The sequence below is a fragment of the Lutzomyia longipalpis genome, chromosome 1 (assembly GCF_024334085.1).
Source record: "Lutzomyia longipalpis isolate SR_M1_2022 chromosome 1, ASM2433408v1".
NCBI classification, from domain to species: Eukaryota; Metazoa; Arthropoda; class Insecta; order Diptera; family Psychodidae; genus Lutzomyia; species Lutzomyia longipalpis.
The window spans coordinates 38,092,041-38,112,490 of record NC_074707.1 but is presented as its reverse complement, the minus strand read 5'-3'; the positions used below and the strand labels follow the sequence as shown (position 1 = coordinate 38,112,490).

The window sequence follows — 20,450 nt, the reverse complement described above, 5'->3', positions numbered from 1 at the left end:
TATTATTTATTGGTTAGATTATGATGAAAATTTTCAAAAGTTTGCATCTTCAATTTGCTTTTGATAGCTCCCCACTTTTGCTGCATAAACGATAATTTTCATGTGCATATTCATGTTTTAAGTAGGTATCTATGCATAGAGAAAATGTAGATATAGCTCAAAGAAGAACTTTTGCACATAATTTTACTATTTTCATAATTACAATATTTTTTTCTAAGACTACCTGAGTTAAAATAAATATTTAAAAAACGAAATAAATATTTTTATACACATAGCTACAGAAAAAAAGCTTATTATATGTCAAATTATGCCTCTCTCTCCCCTAGATTTCTTCAACAGGATAAAGTAGATTAAAAATATACCTAATAAAAAAATTCTTAGAATGATGTGTTTGAAAACTTCTGAAAGCTTTAATAACCGCAAAGATGGAATCTATTGTATATTTTATGCCACTCAAAATAGTCAGTGAAACCAAATAAATCTTCAAAATTGATTATCAAATTATTCATCTAAATATCTGTCAATCTTTATTACGTGTTAAACTGACGGATTTATGCAAAATCATGATATTTTTGAACCAATTGAATAGAATAAACCCCATAAACTATTAACGAATTAAATAAAGTATTTTATCTGTGAATCAACAATTCAAAATAAATTCTTTTCTCATAAATAGAGAATTTCAAACATTTTTGCTATCGCAACAAAGTTAGAGGTATAAGAATTGAGAATTTCTAAAGCTTCTAAAGTGTTTAGAATCAATAATAGTGTTTTGTTGTATATTATCGCAAATGCTTTTATGGTTCACATCTTTCCAAGAAAACTCAACACACAATGACACTCCTGCATCCGTGTGAAAGTGCCCTAAATACCCCATTGCAGCACACTCTAAGCTAAAGTTGATTTTCCACATGAATGCAAGTTTGTTGTTTTCCTTCCCAACCCCGCGCGTTATACCCCATATAAAATGTCTAAAGCTATTAAGTACGTAAGTTTATTTATTTAGAATTTCACCAAGTCTCGTTAGCTTTCCCATGGAGAATCCGGAACCGGAATTCTCGGGAGAACATGCTAACGTACATACATATAGTTGGTGTGAGAGCATCCAATCAATTTGACTGCGCGCTAAATAACAGCAAATAGGCGATGCATCGATGAAGGAAAAAAAAAACATATTGGTAATTCCAATTTAATTATTCTATCGCCGTAGCGGGAAGTGCGGGAAATGTGGAGAAGAAAACATTCTAGAGGTTGTGAGAGTTTTCCAACACCACGGTGAAATGATGTGCTGGAACGCGTGTTAACTTATTTGTGAACGTGTTCCACAACACAGCAAAAGGGGAAAAATGAATTTTCCCATAGAGCCGGCCCCGGAGAGCGAGAATTGGCCAAGAGAGTGACTCAGTGGCGCCGGTGAGAAATTCTCTGTGGAGCATGTGGAACATTTTCAGCGCCTGAGCTCCACCAAATCAGTTGCGAATCGCAAGCCGAAGTATTCACAGTGTAATGTGAAGCTCTGTTCGCCACGTCTTGTCCCACACACAAAAGTTGTTTGGCGCCCAAAGAGAGTATAATATTATGTCTCGAAGTAACATTCGCGCCAACATCCCCCATTTTCACTAAAGTATCCAACCAGTTAGTGTCGCATTTCTCGGCAATTTGAAGCGTCTTCGGTGCACTCCTCAGCAGTTTGGTTGAAGGGGCTAAAAAAAGAAGATTAAATGAAAATTCGTCCCCCACTGAACTTGGTGCTGTGCAATCGACAAGAATTTGATAAATGATCCGAAGGTGTTTCGAGAAGTTCGTCCAAATCCCAACTTTTCGGTGTTGTACACCTTCAGCAACAAAGTGACTCAGTGTCTGTGGGAGTGAGATTACGGGTTGATGATAACATTTTCTTTCTCGGGAGGTGCACAACAGTTTGTGTGTCGTCTTCCCCAAGTTTAATTGCATTGTGCAATGCTGTGACGATTTCTGGTGTAACGTCTTACTAAATAAACGAATTTATAAATTAGAAGAAAAAGAAACGCAAAAAAGGTACAAAATCTACACTGTGGCTAGAATTTAGGGTTTTTGAACTTTAAAAGAAAATTCTTATTAAGGATTCTGTTATTTTTATACTTGATTGTATTTACTGTGAAGAGTTGGTCTAGGAAGTAAATCTTAGAAAGTTATCTTTTTCTAAGTCTATGATGGCCTAACTTCAATCCTAAAGCTTAGTGAATGATGATTGAAATGTAATAAAGCTTACCTATTAAATTCTAATGACAAAGTAAGATTAGGCTTAAACTTGAGGTGTAGGCATTCATTTAAGCTCATCTTATTATTCCTAGATTCCTTTCTTTTATTCGGAAAATTCTAATAATTTATTTGGTCTTGATTTTATAAGACTTCGAAAAAAAAACTTCTCGATTTTAATCTGCTTAACGAAAGAAAAAGAAATCAAAAAATATATTTGATTAACTAGTAGCGAATGTCAAAAAATATTTTAAAAGTTTTTGACAGATTTTATTGCAATTTAGCGGATTTAATGAAAACTGATAAATTGTTCATTCTAAAAATTCTATAAAGAACTAACCTTTCAGTTAATAATTTTTTTTTAATTCATAAATTAAAAAAAATATATATCAAAAGTAATGAATAGAGTTCTATTTAATAAAGCAGTTTAAACCCCCTAAATTCTAAAGCAAAATTCTTAAATTCCTTTTAGTGTTCTACAAACTAAACTTCACAATCAGTGACAGTGATTTTGACCATTTCATCCGATTTACGAAGTGTGCCCAAATTCTTGGGAAAATCGCAAGAAATCCCCTGAAAAAAAAATAAGGAAAAAGAGATAAGAAAGCAATTACCAAAGTAAGGTGATAAAAAGGCCTAGCCAGTGTGTTTAGTGTAAAGAAACAGCTCCGTAATCACCTGGAGAGTTGAGCGCATTTACAATTTTTGGCTCTAAACTAAATATTTGTGTCCTACTGAAATACCATCGTATTCAACCATCGAAGGGAATCTTGTAAGTTGATCTTTTCTTCTCTTTCTTATATTATTTCGACACGAAAATCCCATAAAAGAAGTGCCTGAATGGGGTACTTTTTTGCACAAATTCCCACCTGGATTTTGTGGTCCACCAGAGTGTGGATGGAATTCTCTTCGTGAGAAGATCAAATTTGGCAATTTCTATTCACGATTTCCGGCAAAAGAGGACGAAGAAAATATACAACGAACTGAGTCTCTCTCAGCTGGGCATTGTGGCGAAATCGCCTTTTCCAATCGAGGAGACGTGGAGTGGGTTTAATCTTATCATCCAGCCAAATTGTCAGATAAAAGATATATAAGAAATATTATAGACGAGTCTAAATTATTTTCTGGACAATTGCTTTATTGGCACTGATAAGAAAATTGGTGTGCACAGGAATGTCTTCAGGGTACAATTGCTTGTTCAGCAGAAAAAAGAGTTTCTCTGCATGATTCTTTAAATAGAATATAGAAGAATACGCACCCGGACGATGTTTGAAAAAAAAATGCAAAAGCTCAAAATTGTCGTCTCCCAAGAATAATTTTTATCGTTTGAATGATAATCAGAAGCCGGTATATAATAGATAGTTATTAAAATTTGCAAATTAACACTTATTATGTGCTACTGACTCAGTTGTGGCTGGGAATTTAAATATCTAATCACTCTATGGGTTCAGCAGGCTAATAACATAGCTTGTGGGCTCTGATGACAATGTTTGTAATTTGTTTAATTACAAATACAGAGACTCTCTAATGCTATGTAATGAAATATGTATCACCAATTTGTACTAATGATTATTTATTCTGTGTTACTAAAACTACTCTTATTGGGCATTAAACTTACATACAAAATAATTACACAGGATACGAGAGGAGAGGTTTTAATGTGATAAAATTATAAGCCTGTTGACCTAAAATTTAAATCGATTTTGGTAAATGAGCACTGGACTAATTAATCGATGTTGGCTATGGAAAGTTTCGAGGATAATTTATACTTTTCATCAGGCATGAGAAATTAGGAGAAGCAAACAAGAAGTCAACTCAAATCGTTAAAAAAGATTATTAAAAATAAATTCTTCGGAAGCTCATTTTGGCTAAAAGCGATATAATTGATTAACTTCTGAAACATTTTTTTTGTTACAAACGTGAGTTATGTGAAGCTCTAATATGTACTTAGTTACCTATATTTTGTTATTTACAAAAAGTATATACAATAAAGTAATTACCTTTTTTATTGGCCACTCATATTTCTAAAAATGAATGAAGAAGATGAATGAAGTGTCTTTTTTATTATTTATTTTGTTTGATAAGATAATAAGCACAGTAAAACTTGCAGTAAAATTAAATTTATGTAGCGACATAACTCCGTTGGGTAGAACTCTTCAAATTAAAACCCGAATGTTCTTCTGGATTTATGAAGTATTTTTCTGTAGTTATGGTTCATATGAAAGATGAATTTGTTAAATCATGAACGTGGCTAAGTAAGCCTAACAATTTAATAAACTCTAAAGAGGCAGTTCAGGATTCTTGATAACTTTTTTTTACCCTTATTCCATTAAAATGTTTGATTATTTTCCCGAAAACCAACAAAAAATCTGTTGGGTAGAGAGTTTAGAAAGTTTAAACATAAAAAAACTTGGAATTTTAGAATAGAAGCCCCTAGAAGCATAAATTAAATTGGAATTTAGCATCACACCTGTGAAAAAATTGAAGAGCGATCGTTGGAAAAAAAAACATTGACCGTCTTTTGTGCATTGTTATTAACTCGCACCTGCAATATTTAGCATAAAAAGCTCTGTAATTGATTCTTAAATGGAATACATTTCAAGAAATAAATGCATAACACGCCTGAAGTGCATCTCACAACGCACGACTCACGAATGTGCTGCAAATAACCGAGATAAGGTGATTTGTGCGAAAAGTTTGCAAAAGAGGACTTTAAACAGCCAAAGAGGAAATTCGGAATTTCGCTACTTGCAGCAGATGATTGATTTTCCCCAAGAGATGATATCAGCAATTTCAGCACTCAACTGATCAAATTATCTGATGTAAAGAAATACTTAGATTGCTGTAAATACGCGTGCAAATTACACGGTAATCGTGATAAGAGCAAAAAGTTTGAACTTCTGAGTTCCTTCGCGAAGGTTGAATTAACATGGAAGTTTATTTTTTATGCTTCGCTTGAAATGAATACGTTTGTTATGTCATTATATTTACGAAATTACAGTTTATATGAAACTTATAGCTCAAGTATGAAGTTTAAATGTTGAGTTTATTGAGAATTAAAACTTTTATGGGAGTTAAGAAGGCGCAGCGTCATATTTTTAAGTCATATAGTGTTTTGTTAAAAATTCACTAAATAGACTAGAGAAGAAAGCTAATTGTTCTTAGCTAAGTTACCTTTATACACAAACAGATATAGGTATAAACAATTTTTTGGAGAAAGAAAACTAAAACGCGTGCTATATTTTATAAGAAAGTTATTATTTATATTTTTTTTATAAAAACATAATCTCTTTTTGCTTTAATTAGTGAATATCTAATTTTAACACAATTCTGTGACCTCATATTGCTTTGTCTCTTATTTAATAACTTTAAGACAAATTAAACACTAAACATTGTAATCTCCCAAAGCTCTCAAATTTAATTCCTTAACTGCAATATTGACCACGAAGGTAAACAAAGCCAGACTTTATTTCCGACATGATAAAATTGTTGAGCTTTCGAGTGTGGCGAGTGAATTTTTTTTGTGTCTTACAAATTAATATATCGATAAGCGACCCAAGCTTACGCAATTCCCACTGAGAGGATTCGTGGCTGCCGGTGGCTCATTGAGTGGAGGTGCTTCTCAAGAAGGGCCTGTGCGTATGTAAAATAAAAATATTGAATAAGAGACGCCGGTTGGCGTGTATTTCCATTGCGTCCGAAATGTACGTCGTGATTAGAAAGTGATGGTGTCATCGGATGACAAGCCTCGATGATGGGGCTGTGCAAAGAAGAAAAAAAGTCTTCTCGTCTCTTCTAAGGGATGGTCACGTTATTTTGGAAACTCGGGCGAACAAAATCGATCAAAAACTGTTTTTTTCGGTGTTAAATCTTAATTCCGAGTATCAGCAATCGTGGCGCTAGTTGTCAAAAATGTGAACAAAGTGATGTGTCACGTGGTACGGTGACGTCACTGAGTACACAGCAAAATGGTATTTTAGCTCGATAGAGTTTCCAAAATAACGTGACCATCCCTTATGTACCTCCATGTACGCGTCTCTTGAATGACGTCCAGCTGATTTTACACCCATTAATATGGATGCCAGCACTCAGCACGGTGACTTGCTAATCAAAAGCACGTTATTTTTGGACTCGATAATCGAAATTGCCAGCCGCAACAATCGCCTGGGGGGTGATGCGTTGGGCGATGATGTGCGGAAGTCATTCGGTTGGCGGATGGCATAAAAAAGTATCATCAAATATTTAGACAATTTGCTTCGGCAGCATAGCAAAATACGGTGTGGGGTTTAGCACTTTTGTGTGCGCTTGTTTGTATCTTCCCAGAACTTTACTCCTGATCGCTGAGCGATAGCGTCACCCAAACCGGAGCTATATAATCTCTTATCGGTAGCAATGCCGCTTTGGAGTACGCTCACAATGGGGGCCGAGGAGTAGGTTTCTTCAACACTCTCAAATGTGGGTTTTTCTTTACATGATTTTCCGACTTTCTTTTCCTATACATAAAATGAATAAATATCAGTTTTTTTTTTAAATTTATTTTTGAGCTTTTCAGGAAGAAAAAAAGTTAAACAATCTCTTGACAAAAGTTCAAAAAAAAAACTTCTGAGTCACTTTAAAACTTTATTTGTGATTGAGGTTGATCGCAAAATCTTTCTCAGTACATACTCTTTGTGATTGCCAGCAGTGTTTGGTGCGAAGGGGGGAAGTTATATGAACTCTAAAGGTGTACCACAAAGTATAGAGAATGATTTTACACAAAATAAGCGATAATGGGTGTACACTACACCTCCCAATGATTGATCGCAAAATAATTGGATTGGCGCAGTGGAAAAAGCGCGCTTTTTTGTCTCTATATAGCACACCGAGGGCTTTTCTTCACGAAAATTCAACCAACGAAAAAAAAATTCTACCCCGTAGATTAGATCAAGAGATTCTGTCCGATTTGAAATACATTAGAGTCAAAAGTGGATTAAACCCCCTTCTGCGCCATTACCCGCCCACACCTTCGTGACAGTCATGGAAAAATTTATTAATCGCGCGTCTCAAAAATTATCTCTCCTCAAGTATATTTTTTTCATCGGCGTGTGCTGATAGAGGCCAAACCTGAGCCCCGGGTGTGAGCATATATTTTCTGAAATGAACAAAAAAAACACCTCCAGGCCTGCAAAGGTATTTTCCACCTGATTTTCACGCGGTGAGGTGCAAACAAAAAATTGAGATGAAAAGTGGTGAAAAAAACCTTCACGCGTCTAAAATTATCCCATAATTAAACTCATACTGCATAAATAAATCCAAAAGTGATTCAATCGGGTGTAGACAAAAATACACGATGTTGGTGTTAAACAACAACCCACGAAAAACCTCGCGTCCAAAATCTCATTCATCTCTCCATCGACAAGATTTTCTCTTGGGCACTTTACGCATCTCTCTCCCCCAAAAATATATTATCTCAAAATACAATTCTCAAGATAAATAATTACTCGAAATTACATATATACGATGGGTTGTGTCGCGCGGGGAGCTTTTCTTTCGGGTTTTTTTTGGATAGAGAAACGGCGAGCTTTTCCCAGCGACAGCCACTCGGGCAGAAACATCTGTCCACACAGAGAATCATGCAACATGAATTCCGCTGCTGTGTCACTGCCAGTTTATTTACTAAAACGATCTCACCATATTGTCTCACAACGTGGTTAACACTTCTTCCACAAACAATTTCAACCCAACCACTGTGTACGTGCCATTCACGCATACAGCCCAATCAATTGCTCTAGTAGCGTGTGGGTGGCACGTCCTATATAAATGTGGAACTTCTAGGTGAACTTCTTAAGCACCACTCTGAGAGCAATGTTCCTCTTTTTTTTCTTACTTCAATGGAAATTTCCTGTTTATACCTGTGAGAAATCAAAAATTCATAGACTCACCGTCTGCACGGTGTGTGCATGAAAAGAAAACTTGAAGGGCGTGAAAATTTTACAACTTTTCGCACAAGTGATGAGCTCCCCATTTCCACCACTTACAAACACACCCCATGTGAACTCTGTTCTAAAAGAGTGCTGAAGACACGATGTCTTAAATTTAAATTCTTGGAGGTGGCCCAAGTTTTATTCCATAATACTTCTCCAATGAAGTTCCCCAAAACTTCCTTGATATTCAAGGAATTTAACTTTTACTGCACATCAATTCCTCTTTTTTCTTGTTTCCTGAAAAGTTAAGATTATGCTGTGTATTGATCCCACTCCGGCGCAGGTAATAAACAATGTATAATTACAATGGGGTGGATGGTGTTGAATTGCATTAAGCATAATAAAAATAAATAGCAATGCGCATGAAAAAGTTTATTGCATACGTAGCAAAAAATGAGGCTTTTTTCCCCCTAATGATTGAGCTTTTGCATGAAAGCTTCCATAAATTTCCTTGGAGGCGTCTTCCAGTTTTTCTTTTTAATGTAAAATATTGAATTTTTCATTCAATTCCTAGAAGTAATTTATATGATTAGAGCTTCACCGGGATATTTACATCGTGTCCAATCAAGAAGAAATTTCCTGTGTGCGCGAAAAAGAACGTTGAAAAAAAAATTCAATCAAGCATTTAATAATTCGCAAGATTATCGTAAAGGCCTGTCGGCGTAACCTAAATTATTCAAATCAATTCACCTAAACATTCCCTTTTCTCCACGTCATGGGAAATTTTCTGTAAATATTATCATTTCTTCTTACGCATTCCGGGAGTCTTAAGTTGAAATTACAACTTGTCTCATATGGATTGAATTAATATTAAATAATAGTCAGTTGATGGTATGCAAATTATGAGATAAATCATCCACATTGTTATTGCAAAATCATTTAATCGAGAATTGATTTGTATTGAAATTCTGCCACATTCTCGACATTACTCGACATTCTCTCCTGCAAATGATGTGTGTACATTTGCAGCATAAGATTATACATAATGCGACGGTATGAGGAGAAGGACGAGCATTTGATTGCTAAAACAATAAACTCCACCGGAATGTTAATAATACATTTGCGGAGTTGATACATTTTTTTCCCTCTCACTCACATACATATGCTATGTATGTTTATAGCATGTACAAGTGCAATATTTAGTCCGGCCAGAGTACAGTAACACGTACAATAATTGGTGGTGCGAGTATGAAATTAACATGGTTAGCAGAAAGTAATGCTACAATCAGATTCCCTTGACCTTATGCCGATTCACATGTGTTGAATATTTTAATAAGCACCACAATTCAGATGCGAGAACACGAAGGCACTCCGCCACACCGTACCTGTGACAAATTCAATATTTAATCGAAGAATGGGGTGAAATTCACTCGCTATTTCCACCCCTGTGTCCGGGTGTAAAAGCAGCAAATTTATAAGAGCGCGGGGTACCCTTTAGGATTGTATCGACGACACAGACAATCTCCCATGCTTCAAAAATGTGAAACCAGAGAATTCCCCCGGTGAACCGAGAGGATTTTTCCTCTAAATTCCATCTCTGTATATGTCCTCTTATTTTCCACTTCTTCATGAAAGCCGGTGGTTGGTGCACCCTCTCAAAAAAAAAATTATATGCCTCCCCCTGAATTCTTCCACAAACCCCAAAAAAGGGACGAAGAAAAACACAAAAATCACGACAATTCATCAAAAATGAATAATATTTGCTGTATCCTCCTTTCCCGCACCACTGCACTGCTTGAGGCATGCCCAAGTAAAAAAAAAACTTGGGCAGGGAAACAAAAACACAAAATAACTTCCTTGCGGGCGAAAAAGATGTTTGGGAGCTGCGCAAAAAGTGAAAAGCATGTTAGCAATTAATTGGATCCGCGCCCATTGCCAAAAGACGAGGGCGGCTTTCTGCCGAGTTATTGAGATATAGAATTGGCAGTGACAGGATCTCTCCCATGGGCACTACAAACCCCCGCCACAGGCAAAGCTACCCCTATATTTGTAATTTTATGGTTTCACTTCGGGATGGTTGCCAAAAAAGTTCTAAGGACATTTTTCTTGAGATTCTCCAAAGAATTTTTCAATTATAAAATGGTTTGTAGTTTATGTGTATAAATGTTATTATATTGCAAATTCTTTAGAACTCCTTGTTTTTCTTTGTTAGAAGTCCTTATATGGAAGGACGTTTTCTTTTAATATTTCTATAGTTTTTTTTTTTTTTCAATTTACAATTAGGATAACCTAGATAATTAGAATAAATTTATGAGGTTTAAAACAATTTTTTGAATTTGAAGAGAAGCTTTACCTAAAGTGCTAAGCTTTTGGCTATATTTGTTGAATTTTAAATAATATTTTGATAAGATATCATAAATTATACATTTTTGGTTAATTTGTTTTGAATAATTTGAAATAAACCAACTTTTTTAAAAAAAATTTTCAAGAGATAAATTCTTTAAAAAATATCAAAAATAGAGATTTCAATTTAAATAAAATTTCTAATAAAAAAAATACAAATCTGCTCCCTTTAAACTATTCTAAATGGCCCACAGAACTTTATCACAAACCCCACGCACAAAAATGTGGGTTTTCGGATTCAACTACATATATTATGTATATATTACGTATGTAGATATATATACCAAATCCCACCTCATGGAATACAAAAAAAAGAGAAAAAAATACAAACGCCATGAGATATCCTCATACAATGGGATCCGGGGATTTTGGTATAGCTTTCCCCGAGAACTAGCTGTGTGTGCCTTTTGTTTACGAACATTAACCCTTGACTCTATGGAGAATCCCTGGGATTCCTTGTCCCTCTGGGGAGTTTTGTGTTTTGGAGGAAAGAGAGAGAGTTTGGATTGAAGAATGGACTGGAGCCAATTTCATCATTCTTACGGCTTATGCGAAATTTTCGGTTTCAACTTGATTGATCTCTTTTATGGGTTCACCAAAAAAAGAAGGGATGACCGGAGTGGTAAAAAGGGTCGAATCACTTTTTGTCTTAACACCTTTTGGCGGATGAGATGGAAGGAAGATACAAGGTGCTGGAGCTTACACACATATGTAGGATGATCCCACCCGTCGTGACGTGGGGTGCGGTGCGTATATCGATGAGGCAAAGGCATTGTTGCACGAAAGCTCCTTCACTATCAGAGCTTTATTTTGTGGGATGTTTAGTACTCCCCTGGTAGTATTGGTGATTCATCATTTTGTAGAAGAGAAGAGAGACTATGGTGTTGTGATAAGTGGTCATGAAGTGCGTTCCTAAAGCATTATCCCATGAGTACCCGATGTGGATGGAAAATGCTCAGCAGGGCATCCCATTTTGGGGTAGGTTTGATGGTCATCCCTTTTTCAAGAGGCAACACACATCATAATTTTGCGATTCAATGACTTCCTGGCCTCTCGCATAAGGTGACAACAGTATGCTCGTTCCTCTCTTCCAGGAAACGTGACTCCCCCCAACTTAACCAACATCGATTAACTATTTATCGCCTCTTATCGACACTGCCCCCGTTCTACGTTTCCGCAAAATACGTAAACACAACCATATAGGAAGGTCGCCTTTAAAATGCGATGAAATAATTGAGATGAAGACGATGAAGTGTCGATATACTCACACCAAAGAAATTGCGTACCGCTCGCATTCCATGCGAGGAAAGTCATGCTCGACATTTCGGGAGTTTTTGCGCGTTTCTCTGTATTGTCGATATGTAGGACAAAGAGCGATACTTTATCATCAACTTGATCGAATGTTTGGTGTATAGAAAAAAACATTTCAATTGCCACACAGAGGCAGAATGATATGGGTGTGAAATTACTCGGAAAGAATCAAAGAATTTTCCTCAAAGAACGGATTTCATTGATGTGCTTTAAGTGTTTGGTAGAATCCAATTTCAAAGGCTCATCATCGTGTACAGTCGAAAGCATATCGAGTTGCTGGAAGAACGAAAAAAATAAAACAAGAAAGCTTACTCCCTGATTGAATTGCCCCTGTTAATTACATTGATTTTTTTCTGCTCAATAATGCTTCAATTTTCCTCTCTTTGACGGATTTATCTCTCGAACTTTCAAAGATTCCTTCTCAAAAGGAACTTTTCCACAAAGTCAGTAAAAGATTTTAATTTTAAAACTCACGGAAGTTTTATCCTAGATCAACGTGAACTTTCCTTCGGGATGGGGCGTTGTGGGATTTCTCTTTCTTCAGCAAGAAAACTCTCACACAGCATAAATTGCATTTTCTCCAGAAGATTTAGAAAATGTTCCGTAATACTTGAAAATTATGCAATTTCTTTGGAGTTTTGCAGTGTTTTGCAAGAAATCTTCCCCACGAGCTAAGAGGGAGAACATTCGAAGAAATATTTCCTCGTGAAAGTCAACGCAGTGATAATCTGCCTCTAAGCTAAAGCTCTAAGCGAGACAAATAAAATCTTTCTCAGAAAGTTCTGAGTTAGGAGTTTTTAATGCATGTTTACTTTATGCTCAAGAGAATTCTTGTGTTTAAGGATAAACTTTCATAAATGCATTATGTTAACCATTGTTATTCAATTTCAAAGATTTCAAAGCAATTTTAGCTTTCTTCATTCTGTGCTCTTAAATTTAATTAATTTTGTATACAATTTGCACAATTTGAATTAATTAAATTTGTAGAAATTTCAGCTCTTGCTAAGGAATAAAAAAAAACAATATCGTTCTAGAAAATTTTAACTAAAGATTCAATTTATTTGACAAAGATTGCAAAAAGCTTCCTGGAATTTTCACACAGCCTTCAATGTAGAACAGTCCGGAAATGCAACAAATAACCGAGGCTGGAAGTTTGTTCTATTTTTAAAATCAACCCAGACATTGCATAGAATTGCTTCTTTTATTAATAAATAATTTGTTCACCAGGGTCCCAATGCAATGAGGAATTAATGAAAAAAAAAAACTAATGCATCATGCAAACTGTTCATCAGTGAAAAATGTCAACATTTGAGCAGCACGAATGCGCTAATTTAATCAATGTGCTAAATAATGCCATTATGGGATTTTTTCTTCCATCACTGATCGCGTGAAATATTCCAATATATCAATTTTGTATATATATATATGACGCTAGCATGGAAAATATCAGTAAATTTTCCTCATCTGCGGAGGTGGGCAAACGAAAAACAACGTGTATTGAATTGCAAAGTGTCGTTATTTTAATTTATTTGTACAAACACTCACACACACGTTCAACATTGGGAAAAGCACTACGTATAGGTAAACACGGTGTGTATACGATAATTTCCGTAACAAAAAAAAATAGTATAACTTTTTTCAAACACACCAAACATCCAATGTTGGAAACCACAAATGATGTAGCCAAATGGTATCGAATACGGCTAATAAAATTGAATTAATGATGATAACCTCAGAATTGTGTTTATTAATAGTTCACTACACAATGATCTCGCCACGCTTTGATGGGATCTTTTTTCCTCACCAAATGGCATTCACAAAAGCCACAGAAGACACACAAAAGCACCAATTTGCACTTAAAATCAATACTGGAGCATAATATTGGTCAGCGTGTGCCACAGAAAATTGATTTATTATGCACGAAGAAAATCGAATGTTAGTCAAGTGGTTGACTTGGGTGGACCGTAAAATTAATTACAATGTGATGCAATAAATTTGCCAGCCACCAGTGGGAAATGCAATTGGTTAAAATCTCACAGAAGACAGCTTTAATTGTTAGCAATTAATATCGGGACACCTGACAAAATCCTCCACCCACTACTTCAAAAGCTGCTCCAAAGTTCTTGGAAAGTCTCTACACTCCCAAATTCAATTACACTGGGTTCATTTTAATGGGTTATCTGCAATTGCGAATTCTCTCTGTAAGCTTCTATGTACCTACATGTGTCGAGCCCCTTAAGCTAAATCTTGCCAATTTGTGTTTGAACCATCACATATCTATGTTTTGATTCAGTTATCAGAACCTAAATTATATTATGTAGTAACTGCAACAATTTACTGGAAATATATAAAGGAAATTTAATTTATTGATATTTTTAGTATGGCTGAGCTTTTTTATAGAACTTCAGGAGATAAGCTGTGCCATCTTGCATGTAGAATAAATTAGATTTCTATAATTTTTAGATATTAGACTATTTTTAAGTAATTCTTAAATTGCAGTAAAAAATAATATTTTTTTATCTTAAAAATTAATTACAAAAATCTTGAGTTACTAAAAACGAAAATTAATAACTTTCTAACATTGAAATTGAAGTCATTTTCAGCATAATATTTTTTCGACACCAGATGACCCGTTCTATATTAATTTCTACGTGAACTACTACTGCCATCTTTTGTGAAAAATTACCTTTTACTTCAGTACCTAATGATTTACAATTTATCATTCCTAGGAATCAGAAAACATTTTTTTTTCAAGTTTAACCAAAGTTTCCAAAGATCTTCCGGGTAATCCGGGTAATCTTCCACATAGATTGATTTTCCAATGCGATAAGATCACTGTTATGTTTAGCGTTGACCCTGACGCAAAACGATAGTCATCTCCATTTAAATTGCGCAAAGCGCGCGTGTGGGATGTTCTCGGGGCAGGTTGATCAATGAATATTTTCCAATTTACCCAGGTCCACGTTTTTCGGTTATGTGTAGTATTTGAGTTTTGTCACCTCTCAAACATGAGAAGTGGTGCTGCAAATGACATTATAATTCTTCATCACTCAATGAAACACTCAGCGCGATTAATCATCACGCGGAGAAAATAAACATACGTGTACTCGCATCAATTTGGTCACCCAGACTTGCAATTACACTGCGAGAAAAATTAAAATGAAAAGGTCGAAGGTTTTTTTTTTCGTCTCCTGTCTCTCTATTGGCACCACAGAGACATGAAATGTGATACTAATTGAACATGTCATTAGAGAATTGTAGCACTGAGAAAGCACTCAAAGTGTCTTTCTGACTTTCACGTTGCACACGCAATGCTAAATAAATGCAGCACAGCATATAGCGCTTAACATGAGGGGTTGGTGAAATGTGCATAATATTTATGATATATTCATGCAAACACATGCAGCATATATAGATTACTGACAATCTTCTATTTAAGCCTCATCTAATTGCAAATAGTCACCATGTGGAGATTGCACTTGATAGACATAAATTTCATTGCCTTTCTATTTATCTTCTAAAATTGTATACAGGTAGTAAAAGTTATATATAGATTTGTACTATTTTGAATGCTTAAGGTTAAAGTGTTCCTATTAATAGCTTTGAATTACGTAGATGGTAAGAGTTTAATGGTACATGTCAGTATGTCTCATACAAATTTTACCAAAGGTTCGTAATTTTGACATTATAATAACTTTATTATTTTATCAACTTTTCACTATAAGATCGTTGGTAAAAATTTACCATGTTAGTGTGGAAAATTTTACCAACTAGCTCAATACATTACAGCATAATTATTAAAATAGATAATATATTTTTTCAATTTTACCAACACTATCAAAAATTACCAATAGTTTACCAACACAATAACTTATTTTTTAATAAATACCAATATTTCGTCTAGAAAATATCAATATTAAAGTAATGATAGATTCTCTACTAACTTTTTAAGAAAATTTAGTACCCACTAACTAATTTTTTTTCTGTGTAGCAAAAGATTTACCTTTACTAAAGAATATAAAAATCACTCTATCTCACTCAAAAATAAGGAATTTTCTGGATATTTGAGTAATTTTCTGCGAGAATTCTAGGAAAATCTTTTGTGTAGCAAACCGTGGATAAACCACATCAACAGTTGCATCAGCAATTGACGTATCTTAATAAAATTTATATATAGCACGAAAGGAAAATGAATGATGCAGCTGACGGTATTATGTACGTGAATGTGATAAATTTTGTACATAATCTGCAAAACAAATATTATTTTTTTACGTTAATCTTTTTAACGACCCACACTGTGCGTAAATTTAATGCCATCAATATCGGAGCAATAAAAGCAAAAATATTTCTCTCAATTTCCTCAAAAACAATTTCATTTAAATATGGAAATATCGCAATGAAGCATCTCCACCATGTGCCATTGAAAAGCTTTCAAAATTCCTCCGTATATGCCCACACACAATGGGGGGATGAAGGACAGTGCGATGAATGGAATTTGAATATTGGGAAAGCAAACTTCATTGCTTTTAGGTATAATATTGAAAATCCGTGGGTAATCATTTTGCAAAAAAAAAAAAGAATATCGTGAATCTCGTCTCTTGTAAAAGCGCGCCAACGAAAAAAAATGAGAAATCCAACCAAATACCCCAACCAGCTTCAGCCGGTTGAATTTAGCGCAGGAGTTTGTTGTTTGTTCACTTTGTGATGATTTCAGGGCAATACACCGCGCCTTCTGCATGGCATATAATACCTTTTTCGAGAAAGAGGCGGAGTGATAAAAATAGAAAAAAATTCGCATGCCGACTGATAGTATATGGACGAGGCTATTAAGGCGCCCACCACCCCCCGCCGCCCGCACAGGCCCACCATGTGGTGGAAGTATGAATGAAATATTATACCCTAGAAACCTCCAACAATGGCTTAAGGATGAAAGAATAAAAGGCATTTATCGATCTATCAACGTTCATAAATTCTTCTAAGACACTACATCGTTTAAATCACCTTATTGATTTTTCCTGGCGACAGACAGTCCCATCTCGGTTGCTCAAATAAATTTTTATATATATGTACATATCTATTTTTGATTCCGCATTTTTTTCCCCAACTAGTTTTCCCGCAAATCATCCCCTTCCGCCACGGGGGCCTCCGGGAAAAATGGGCACGAAACATGGAAAGCTCCACTCTTCCGCGTGGAAAATGTCTTCATGCGAGGAATGCTCGGAGCGAAATGATGCTCAATCGAGCCCACAGTGAGGCATGCAATTCAATATGCCATCATGCAAACGATTGACTTGGAAATCGGGTTACAAGTCAATTACCATTATTAGGAATTATTTGAATATAATTGCAATTCAAACCAATAAAATCGGAGGAATGTCATTCACATCAAAGAGAAATTGGAATTTTTCATCACACTGTGGTTAAACTTTGCAAATTTTCTTCGTCTTCCGCCCCCAGAGAAGAAAATGTGCCGAGAGGGTATGAATAATTGCCATGGATGAATTTGTTGAAAAGGAAAATTTACAATCATTTATAAATATATTACATGGTGAAGGATAAAATTGTAGGGGCTGAAATTTATTCTTGAGTTTTTTTTTTTTTTGGATAAAGTTACAACCTCGAGCAGAAAATAGAAAGAAAAAACCTTGGAAAATTTTGTAATTTATTCCTGGTGTAAAGATATATAATAATGTGATTCAGTGAATTCATTGTGAATTTATGAAGGATGAAATTCAGTTTTCCACGAAAAATCACAAATAGCTCGGAGAACGAATATTTCCGTCAACTACTGTCCACCGCCCCTAAATTTAAATTATTATGTACATAATTTTAAAATTATTCAATGCTGAAATGCAAATATAGATGCACGAAATCGTGGCTAATGAAAATCCATTGAATTCAGCACAGATCAATTTTCATTTTACACAATATTAATTTTTATTGCAAATTAAACAGAATTTATTTAATGTCAGTGCGGAGGAGTATTTACAGTATTCTATGTTTGGTATTTTTTATTATTTCATTCCTCGAAAAGGGATAATTTAATTTAATGGGGATATTTTTATATGTTATTTTGGTATTTTGGTATTACTGTTAAAAAGATTTAAAAGATCTAAAAATATGTAACTTTTAGACCACTAGTCAAGACACATTTTGCCCTGCAGAAATTAAATGAATGGACCAAAGAAAATTATAAGAAATTATTAAGATTTTGGTTCGAGAATTTATATAGCAACCAAAATAAAAATTTTACAAATCAAACACGTTTAGTACAACTTCTGTACTAAATAAACGTGCTCTGGCTAAAGGAAATAAAAGATTTTTTACTAAAATATAAAATATACAAAAAACCTAAGCAAGAATAGTTTTTTCTAAGAATCAACACGTCTTTTAGCAAGTTTCCTAACATTTCTTGTAATTCTAGACTTACAATATTTTCCCGATCAAACTCGAATATATCTGACGAAAATAAATAATTTTCTGATCAAGAGTTATTTCCCAAAAATATGGGGAATGAAACTTACCATTACCTCATGCTATATGCTAATTATTCATCCGCTAAATAGTCTTTGAAAATGATATTGTGGTTTTTGAAGCGAGTGATTTAGCTTTTCATTTTGGATGCTCGAGATAGAGTGAAAATCAAGTAAATAGGTGATTTGGCTGACATTAATTAGATGGAAAATACCAAACACTGTGGTTTCTGCAAATTAGCTAAAAAGTCCGATGAAGTATTTCGCATGTTTGAAAATAAACATGGCGCACAGAGTACTCTCTCACAGTCATAGAAACTTCTCTGGGGGGGGGCAGTTGAATCATCCACCCATGAGATTTTGGGTTTTTGTTGCCCGGCAAAATTTGGGGGGGGGGGGTATTATTCTGAAGATGCTCGCACTAATCATGGATGTTTACTCACAGAGAGAAATATTTATTTAGAGATTCTTGTGTACCTATTTGAATGGTCCTTATCGGGTGTTAAAGTGGATTATTGTCTTTCGCAAGCACACTCACACAGCCACCTTCCCCCATACCACACCGCAGCATCCCGAGACTCTCAGAGATTTATGTACCTGATGGGTATTTCGTCGACAGGTTCTGTTTTCTGCCACGCAGAAGCTATGGCATAGTGCCAGTAAAATTAATATCCCACCCTCATCGTTGAAAAAGAAATTCCTTTTACACCGCAGCCAGCGCGGGATGAAATTTTTGTGGAGGACACACTGTTATGGGAAATTTCAACTTTGAGGGAACCCGCATGGAAACTTTCCGGGTACATTCCCTCAAAGTGGCTTCCGGTTCTTTTTATCCTCTACACTGTGAATGCCTTTTTGCATTGCGTCTCCACTTCCACGTGCCATGAAATACCCCAAAAACAGAGGATCGGGGGAGTCTCTGTTTAAATTTGTACATAAAATTATATTTGCACTTGTGCCGCGGCACATAAATTTCAACATGGTACAGGGTACACCATACGTAGACCATTTGGAAAATGGGCACAGAAATAGACCAAAAGTGTGCAGAAAAATGTTTGAGCCAAAAATACAAAAGTGCTGCGAGAAGGTGGAAAGGTAAAATAGCTAAACAAAGCACCGTCTGCACATGATATTCTCCTATGCTTGCATCTCCCACGTAAATTATGATTGTAGCTTAATCACCAAACATAATAAGCACTATGATAAATTAATTATCAACAATGTGTGTACCACATCACCGTGGTACGTTGATCTGCTGTATGTTACCAAACAAGAAGGTTAAATCCCACCCAGAAGATAATGCCCCGAAATCAATATAACATAACGTATGCATAACTTTACCTTGGAATAATTAATTATTATGTATCCCCCATCATACCGCCATCGTTCCAGCTCCAAGTGAAAGTGACTTAAGTGGTGTAGTGGTGGCATCTGTTTTGGCAAATTCACTCCCAAAATGGGCGCTCTGCAAAATCTCATTGATGATTTTGCAGAAATTGATTCCCGGGCGCTTTTCCCCCTTTGATGACGAGGGGGTGTGTTTGCGTCCCCCGTGTAGAGTGTGAAAATTTTATGAAAACATCTGAGTCATCCCAAAAGCTCGCAGCGTCTTTCCTCCACATCACACACCACAATTAATCACTACTGATATGCCGCCATCCATTGTCGGAGCATTTAAATAAATATTTTAATTTTAATATTACTCAAATATCAGAAGTTGAATTACACAGATATAGACTACAATGGATATGCCATCTTAACTTTGAATTTGATACTTTCCAAGGCCAACTGCATGGAAAATATACCTTATTTGTTAAGTAAATAGTAAAATTATAAAAGTTTAAACAGGTGCATTGCGGAGACAGTTTGATAACAAATTGAAATGCTACTTACAGAAAGAGATGTAGAGAGAGAATTATAAAAGGATTTTTTTTGCAAAAAAAGCATGAAAATATTACTTTGAACTTAGCGCAAATTCGTTTGTTAAATTTTTTTGGGTACCTAATTTATAAATTTTTTATGAACTTTTACTTGACACCTATTCCACCTATTTACTCCAAATGACTTATCAACTCTGAACTAACCTAACCTTTTTAAAGAATGGAAAAATAATTTTAAAAAA

At 35.1% G+C, this 20,450-nt stretch overlaps 1 protein-coding gene across 1 annotated transcript in view; it reads left to right on the top strand.

The window, feature by feature from the left end:
• Positions 1-1,464: 1,464 nt before the first annotated feature.
• LOC129787200 (5-hydroxytryptamine receptor 1) overlaps positions 1,465-20,450 on the top strand; it is a 51,888-nt gene continuing 32,902 nt past the window's right edge. Inside the window, exons 1-2 of the mRNA XM_055822579.1 lie at positions 1,465-2,037; positions 2,711-3,010. The gene's annotated coding sequence lies outside the window, so the exon portion shown is untranslated. The remainder of the gene's footprint in view (positions 2,038-2,710; positions 3,011-20,450) is intronic.